We start from the raw sequence: 9,204 nt of genomic DNA, 5'->3' as shown, positions 1-9,204 counted from the left end.
ATAAAGAAAGGACTATGTACCCTATCTTCCAAGAGCTTCTTAACTCATAAAACACTGGGAAACTACCATAGGGGTAAGAAGGGTTAGGGAACAATATATATATATATATATATATCCACATATACACATACATACATTATGGGGGAAAGAAAAACGAGATGAAGGAGAGGAATCTCTACCAGAATAGGGGCAAAAATATAAACTAGACCTCATCCAGTTATCTCCAGATCTCTAGTTATTGCTGCAGTCAGGGGCCCCAACTCTTTGCTAGTAGCTGCCCTACATCCAAGGTGTCCATATTTCAAAATATAGGTCAATCTTTTTATGCAGTCAATATATTGCTCCATAGTTTTTATATAGTCCATGATGGCCATGACCTGAGAAATAGAAGAAGAGGTGGCTTTCTTCCAGCCTCTCACAATGGACAATTTAGTTGCTAACAGTAAATATATAAGAAGTATCTTTCGAGATATTACCAATATTGGAAACCCAAATGCAGGAGACACACTTCAGGCTTAACAGTCACATTAATTTTGAGTTTATGAGAACCCAAAAAACACTACTCCCAAAAAACACTACTGGGCTGTCATTCTCACACTCTAACCACACTCTGACCAAACTCCTTCCAACAGAGAGGAGAAGAACTCCCAAAAATACAATGAAGAGTGGTTGGGAATAAGTGCCATCTCATAATGTAGCGAAATGGAGGGCTTTTTTAGAAAAGATAATTTCCCTAAACCATATCTTGGAATCCAAGGTCCCTTTCCCAAGCCAACTGTTTACCAATTTAGCTTGACTAGGACTGGATAGTAATAAGACGTATGGAGCGATAGGGATCCTCTATGAGGAGCTCCCTTCGTCAACCTCAGTTCCCGGGTTGTTGCCTTTCTAAGGTCTTCTCTAGGATACCCCATGAGCAATCAAGACTTCCTAACCTTTGATACTCAAAATAAAGTGAGGCTGGGATAGTGTATTTCGCAAACAACTTGAAAAATTAATCTTCCTATTATTAATGTATAAATCTCTGAAGTATACCAGCTTGCAAGCGAGCTACAATTGATACACACAAGTGAATTTTAAAAATGATTATATAATTTTTTATTAGATACATGTTATGTCTTTCTAATAGACACAAGATGTTTATGTCCTTTTCTGTATAGTCCGGAACTGACATGTTTGTCCCATACATGTATCATCTTAGCCTGTCACGTTTATCCTAAAGTAAGGTCTGTCTGTTTCTAATAGATACAAGATGATTATGTCCTCTCCTATGTAGTCCGGAACTGATATGTTTGTCCCATACTACTACCCTGTATCATTTTAGCCTGTCACGTCTATTCTTAAGAACGGACCGGAAACAACTTTAAAATTTAGCGAAACCGGAAGTACAACTCCGGGGACATTCCGGAACCGGAAATGACGTCACATTTTGCCGTTATCGGAAATAACACTCCGTGGGCAATTGTCAACACTTCATATAGCATAATTACTCTCTAAAATAATTATCCAATCTCATTATGACAGATGAATCACTATAGCCATATCCTGGCACAATAAGTTGGGTATTTTAGAATTTTGCTAAAATCTGCTATACTATATGCAGATACACCAGAAGTGACATCAGTGTCCGTACCAACCGGAAGTCAACATCCGGTACTAACCTTGGTATTAAGTAACTATACACACGTAACAGATATCAGGTAGACCACTTCCCTTCTCTAAGCTAACACAGATTAGTTGGTTAGGACTAATACAGGACCAATATAGGAATAGTATTGGAGAAAATGCCCTTACTATGAATACAATGCCCATACCCACAATGCAGAATACAGGACCAATATAGGAATAGTATTGGAGAAAATGCCCTTACTATGAATACAATGCCCATACCCACAATGCAGTCAACAGGAAGTGGGCGGAGCTTAAAGTTTTGGCGCAAAAATTCAATCTGATTATTGGCTACAATACCCTTTATAAGGACACATTCTCCTAAATAAACTCGGTCTTGATAAAGGCATGACAGGGGCCGAAACACGTAGACTGAGTATTGGTAAGCCTATTCCCTTTTATGTACAATTGTGTGAAGTTACCTGCACCATATTTGTCTTTGTATTTTAGGTGGATATCGTTTTTTGGGCCAAACTGGTTCAGTCTTTTAGTACGTTTTTTCACTCCTGTGGACACTACTTCTCCTCCTCTCCCACCCTCAATGATTATCTACACTGTGTGATCACTACAAGGAATATCCATTTAGGTTTGGGTGACTATTTTTACTATTTGATATTTTTTCACTTTGCCTACACTGCATATTTTTTCTTTTCATTTTTTTTGTCTTGTTCGCCACAGAATTACAACTCACTATTTTTAAAGACACACTTGTTTTCATCACATTGACTCTGGATTTTTATATTTATATATTTTTATTTTTATTTTTAACATTCTGGATTTTGAATTTTGGATTTTTCGCACTATTGAACACTTTTGGACACTAGTTATTTGATTTTATATGGTTTAACACCCATTACCCAGTCCCGTGCAATCTCAGTCTAGGACCGTTGAATATCTGTTGCTGATTATTTGTTGTCGACATTTTACACATTGTTTGTATAATTTGAACTATTTTTATCTGTTATTTTATCTCATGGATCCATGATATATATTGTATGTTTTTAAACTGTTATTAAATTTCAACTGTAGTAAACTTACAGTGCTTTCCCATTTTGCTTTCCCCTTTTGCCTCCGGTTTGGTAGGCGCTTGGGGGGTCCCCTTTCTCTCATAGATAATCCCATCTCCCCCTGTCAAATGCCTTTTCAGAATTTAAAGACAGGATGAGGAAGGGGACCCCTAATTTTTTGCTTCAGTGAGTATCTGAAGTATACAGGCTATGACTACGGCATTTTGCTGAAATGCGGAAGCCATTTTTTGCTACGCTCCTCCAAGCTATATGTTGTATGGGTACTGCTGTCCTATACTTTTAACATTTTGGAAATAAAGTTGAACCTTTTATATATGAGCGGTGGTGAACTTTCTGTTCTTTTTACTACATATCTGAAGTATACGCTTGTATTGTCGGGGCTTTCTCTAGTGGGAGCAAATCCTACTTGATCACCATGGACCAGGCTGGAAATTACTTTGGCTAGTCTATTTGCTATAATTTTAGAATATAACTTAGGTCGATATTAATACGTGATATTGGCCTATAGCTGCCACAGAGCTGCTTGTCCTTCCCAGGTTTTAAAATCATGACACTAGATGCCTCAAAAAATTCTCCATTAAACACACCTGTGGTACTACCTTGTCAAAAACTTGAAGAAGGAGTGGGCTAACTAGATCAGCACAGGATTTATAGAACTGGCCAGAGAAGCCACCTAGGCTCTGCGATTTACCCAACTTCAGTTGCTTAATAACGTTCTGTAACTCTTCCTTAGTTATAGATAACTTAAGTAAGTCAATTTTGTCAGAATCTAACGTGGGTACGTTTTTTGTATATCTGTAACCGGGGCCTTCTGTATTCCCTGTTAGGCCTCTAAGTTGTACAAGGAGTTATAAAAATGCCTAAAAGTTTCACAAATCTCTTTTAGAGAGTACACTAAGATATTCCCATCTGTTAGAGATGTTATTCAACATGGAGCAGCAACATATCTAAGTTTAGTAGGTAATAAGGTTTTGGCTTTATTGCTCTTATAATAAAAGAGTTGTTTACATTTATCCACGGTTCTCTGCACTTTGGTAAGTTCTAGATCACAAATTTGGGCTGTGTTTTGAATTGAGTAGGGAGAGGAATAACTATTATGTAATTGGGCTTTAAGAGTCCTTAATTAGCAAATGAGTTCAGCTAGGGGACTTGCATTTACTTTACGTTGCATAGAAGCTTGTTTAATAAAGTGATTTTTTAAAAAGGCCTTAAGAGAGGCCTATACAATTAGGACTGAAGTTTGGTCATTATCATTATGTGTTAGAAACTCAGTTATCGCATTCCCGAGATCGGCAATCATCAATGGCAATCCTAAAAGTCAATCATCTAATCTCCAATGGTATTCAGATGGTCTAGTAGCAGAAGGGCCTGGAGCCAGAGATAGTGAGTCATGATCAAACCAAGAACTTGTATCTATCTTACAGGCACCTATATTGGCTAGGGTCCATGAACTAGTAAAAAAAATAATAAATTCTTGAATGAAATTTATGTAGTGTTGAATAGAAAATGAAGTCCCTATCCTTTGAGTGCATAGCTCTCCAGACATCATAAAGGTCGTATTGCGCCATGAACCGACGGAAGGTAAGTTATAATGAACTCATTGATCTATCTGTACTGGTTGATTTGGTGCATCTCTTATCTTTGTCCAGGTTTCACAGTAGATATTAACTTAAGTACTTTTTAAATTAGTAAAATTGTGTGCATAATTAACTAAGGTAAGCTTGGGGATCATATTCAACAAATATAATATCAAAGTCAAACTCATAACTAATAAGGATAGCAACTCCTTGAGACTTTGTGTGGAAAGAGGCCTCTATTACTGTGGAATAGCGTTTAAAAGAGTGGGGCTTACCCAGCTTTGTGAGCAAGTGGGTCGGCTGCACGAAAGCCACATCAATTTAGGATTGCTTTAAATTATTGAGAAGGAGACTGTGTTTCGCTGGAGAGTTGAGACCCTGTACACTGTGGGAGAGGACCATAATATCCTCTATCTCAGGGAGCTAGGGAACAGAAAAATAAAATTAAAAAATTAAAATAAATAAGTAAAAAAATAAATAAAAGGGAAAGGTGTGGGAGGTGGGGGGGGGGGAGGAGAGAGGGAAACAAGTTCTGACTAAATCTTCTAGTAAATTATCTAAGGGATGACAGGTCAATAGGTTAAAAAAATGAGACAGTAATAAATAAATTGTAATGAGAAGCCGGAATTAGTAGTAGATTAATGCCTGGCTGAGGCCTTACAGAAAGCAAGTAGGATATAGCAGTTCAGCAGACCCTAGCCGGTCACAAATTTAAACTCAGACTGAACTGAGTACAGTAAAGCTCTTTATGGGAAATACAATTGAGTATTATTTACTGAGAGCTATGAAATTAGGGTATTGGGGGGAGGTGACAGGTTTCTTAGGTATTTACTGTTAAACTGTGAATATAAGATGTTGTTTGAAAGAATATATGCTCCTAAGGTTTAAAGGCTATAGAATTTGGTTAAAAAAAGCAAACTAACAGTATATATAAGATATGTAATTGGTGAAGGTGGGACCAAACCACTCTCTCTCAAGTTAGAAACCTGCTGAGATAATACTTGGGTAAATGAGCCATAAAAGTAAAAGGTGTAAACCACCTGTGTAAAAGGTATAAAGTACAATGATATATATATATATATATATATATATATATATATATATATATAAAACAAAATAAATTGTAAGTAGGACTAGTGATCAGTTCATACTGAGATATCTAGGGGACTTCTGTAGCCTGTAATTAAAAGGAAAGCAGAGACAACATGCAAACAGATCCAGGTTAAAGCTCCAAGGTGTATCAAAGCAATAACACAGAATAAGCAGTAACTCTTAGAAGTGTTAAAGGATCTCTTAGGAAGTGGTCACCATTCCGGTGCATTGGGTCTCAAATTTTCAGGGTCATATGTGGTTGTTGAAGATAAGGAGGGGGTGCGAGACAGCCCCATGATTCCAGAAGCTTTAGACCTTGTTCCAGGGTGGAAATGATGTATGCTTGGCCATTGTGTTGCACAAATAATTTAACTGATTGGAACAGCCAAAAGAATGCGAGCTTAATACGATTGGCTGATTGGATCAGCCAATCGGATTGAACTTCAATCTGATTGGCTGATTGCATCAGCCAATCAGATTTTTCCTACCTTAATTCCGATTGGCTGATAGAATCCTATCAGCCAATCGTAATTGAAGGGACCCCATCTTGGATGACATCACTTAAAGGTACCGTCATTGTGTACGAAGACTCAGGATGAAGAGGATGGCTCCGCTTCGGCTCCTTGGAAGATGGCTCCGCTCCGCTCCGGATGGATGAAGATTGAAGACGCCGCCTGGATGAAGACTTGTACCAGATGAAGGACCTCCTCTGAGCACCTTGGATGAAGATTTCGGACCGGTTGGGTGAAGACGACTCAAGGTAGGGAGATCTTCAGGGGGTTAGCGTTAGTTTTTTTAAGGGGGGTTTGTACCTAGTTAAAATAAATACAAAGTTGCCTGTAAAATAAATATAAATCCTAAAATAGCTACAATGTAACTATTAGTTATATTGTAGCTATATTAGGGTTTATTTTATAGGTAAGTATTTAGTTTTAAATAGGAATAATTTATTTAATTATAGGAATATTATTTTGTTTAATTAAAATTATATTTATGTTAGGGGGGTGTTAGGGTTAGGGTTAGACTTAGGTTTAGGGGTTAATAACTTTATTATAGTAGCGGCGACGTTGCGGGCGGGAGATTTTGTGTTAATAATTGTAGGTAGGTGGCAGCGATGTTAGAGAGGGCAGATTAGGGGTTAATAAAATTTATTATAGTGTTTGCGAGGCGGGAGTGCGGCGGTTTAGTACATTTATTATAGTGGAGGCGAGGTCCGGTCGGCAAATTAGGGGTAAATAAGTTTAGGTAGGTAGCAGTGACGTTGGGGGAGGCAGATTAGGGGGTAATAAATATAGGTGTCGGCGATGTTAGGGACAGCAGATTAGGGGTTCATAGGGATAATGTAGGTTGCGGTGGTGTCCAGAGCGGCAGATTAGGGCTTAATAATATTATGTAGGTGTCAGCGATAGCGGGGGCGGCAGATTAGTGGTTAATAAGTGTAAGGTTAGGGGTGTTTAGACTCTGGGTTCATGTTAGGGTGACAGCAACAGCGTGGGAGCGCTCAGACATCCGCTCTGTGTGTGGCCTCGGCTAATGCGTTTCATATGTTCATATATTACACTTCCTCAGTGACCATCATGCACTACTGCCCATAATGCAGCACTATTTAAAGGGTAAGAAAACACACTCCCTCTTTAGTTAAACCAATCAAATGTCAAAAAATGCTGCATTATGACAACCACGAACACTGTGCCAGGAGACAGCAAAACACATTTCCTTATTTAAATTATCTAAATACATATTGCTACACATAATATTATAATTTTTAACTCACATATTAACTATCAGAAAGGAATTTAATCTAACCCAACATAAAAAAATTTTTTTGTTTTAATTATAAAAATAAAAATAAAAAATAAAAATAAAAACATAACTAAACAATCAGGTATCCACAAATAGTTTTACATCCCATTCTGAATTTAAACCTACTGGCATTCTGGTATCCAGCTGAAAGATCCAGAAAACCTCTCTTTTACTGAGAGTATTGCATCTATTTCCTCCTCTTGGATGTCTGGCAATCAGCTGGATACCCTGGAATGTCAGCAGGGAACTATCAGAGTTGTGTTCTTTTCTGAAATGTAGGGAGACAGGTGTAGTGGACTCAGGATCTTCTATGGAACGCAAGTGTTCCAAGAAACGATCTTTTAAAGCCTGTGTCGTCTGACCGACATACTGCCTATAGCACCCCCTACAGGTCAGTAAGTATATAACTTAACAAGAATTGCATGTTATGTGTTCCTGTATCTTGAATTGTTTTTCGTTTGCAGTAGACACAAATTTCTCACCAAAGGTAGCATAAGTGCAAGACTTACACCTCCTACTACCACATTTAAAAAAAAACTGGTTTAATAGACAACCAATTCTGGCTAGAAATTTTTGGCAACATAGAGGGAGACAGAATCCCTCTTAATGTTTTTGCTTTACGTGACACGAATAATACTCCATCTTTCCCTATATCACATAATTTGTCATCTGTCTCTAGGATAGGCAATGCTTTACGAATAATGCCACAAATTTGGGCATATTCTTCTCTGTACGTAGTGATAAATTTAGGCTGATTAAATCTCTTATTTCCTTCCACTCTCTTTTTCTCAAGTAAAGTAGACCTATCCATATCATCAACTTCCTTTTTAATAGACTCAATTGTCTCTCTACAATACCCTCTGTGTATCAGTCTGTTTGTCAATTCTTCAGAGTGTAACTGATAACTCTGTTCATTTGTGCAATTGCGTTTAATCCTGATATATTGACTTTTCGGGATAGAACGAATTGTATGTTTTGGATGACAAGACTGTGCATTTAGAATAGTGTTGCCTGCAATCTCTTTGCGAAATAATTCAACATCTACTGATGCATTTGATATATTAGACACCAGTCTAATATCCAAAAATGGCATAGTGTTTTTGTTAAATTCTAATGTAAATTTTAAATTCATCAAATTATTCTGTAGATATTCTGAGAATTGTTCAATCAAATGTACTGGTCCCCTCTAGATTACCAGAATATCGTTGATATAACGACCGTAATAATGAATATATTCTTTGAAGGGATTTATATCTCCATAGACGTGGGACAGCTCCCACCAACCCATATACAGGTTGGCATAGGAGGGGGCAAATTTAGCCCCCATAGCTGTCCCACGTCTCTGGAGATAGAAACTCCCCTCAAACAGAAAAAAATTATGTTTCAAAAGATAATCAATGGATTTGATAATGAAATTTTTAAGAACCTCATCATAATCTGAAAAGTGACTCAAAAAATACTCAATGGCCTTAATACCCTGTTCATGAGGGATGCAGTTATATAGTGATACCACATCAATGGTTACAAAAACAAATTCCTCATGCCATACAATTTCCTCTAATCTCTTCACAACATCAGTAGTATCTTTAATGTAACTTAAAAGTTTCAGAACCATTGGCTGAAGATATCCATCTATCACTTCAGAAAGGGGCTCATTTAACGAGCCAATTCCAGCCACAATTGGCCTCCCTGGAGGATTATATCTATCCTTATGGACTTTGGGAAGAAAGTGAAAAATAGCTGTAATCGGATGCTCAGTATATAGAAACTCAAAATTCACTTACGTTATAAGACCATCAAGTAAAGCCTCATTGAGAATAGTTTTAAGTTCTCTCTGATAGAAAAACACTGGATTAGATTTGAGTCTCTCATAGACTGTAGTATCTAGTAACTGTCTATGCGCCTCTTTAATATAATCCTCCCGATTGAGGACTACAACCTTTCCCCCTTTGTCCGAATTTCGAATAACTAATTCTTTGTTATTAACCAACTCTTTGATAGACACATATTGATCTCTAGACAGATTATCTTTCTTA

This window comes from Bombina bombina, chromosome 1, assembly GCF_027579735.1.
Source record: "Bombina bombina isolate aBomBom1 chromosome 1, aBomBom1.pri, whole genome shotgun sequence".
Taxonomy (NCBI): domain Eukaryota; kingdom Metazoa; phylum Chordata; class Amphibia; order Anura; family Bombinatoridae; genus Bombina; species Bombina bombina.
Note: the sequence above shows the minus strand (reverse complement) of the source record.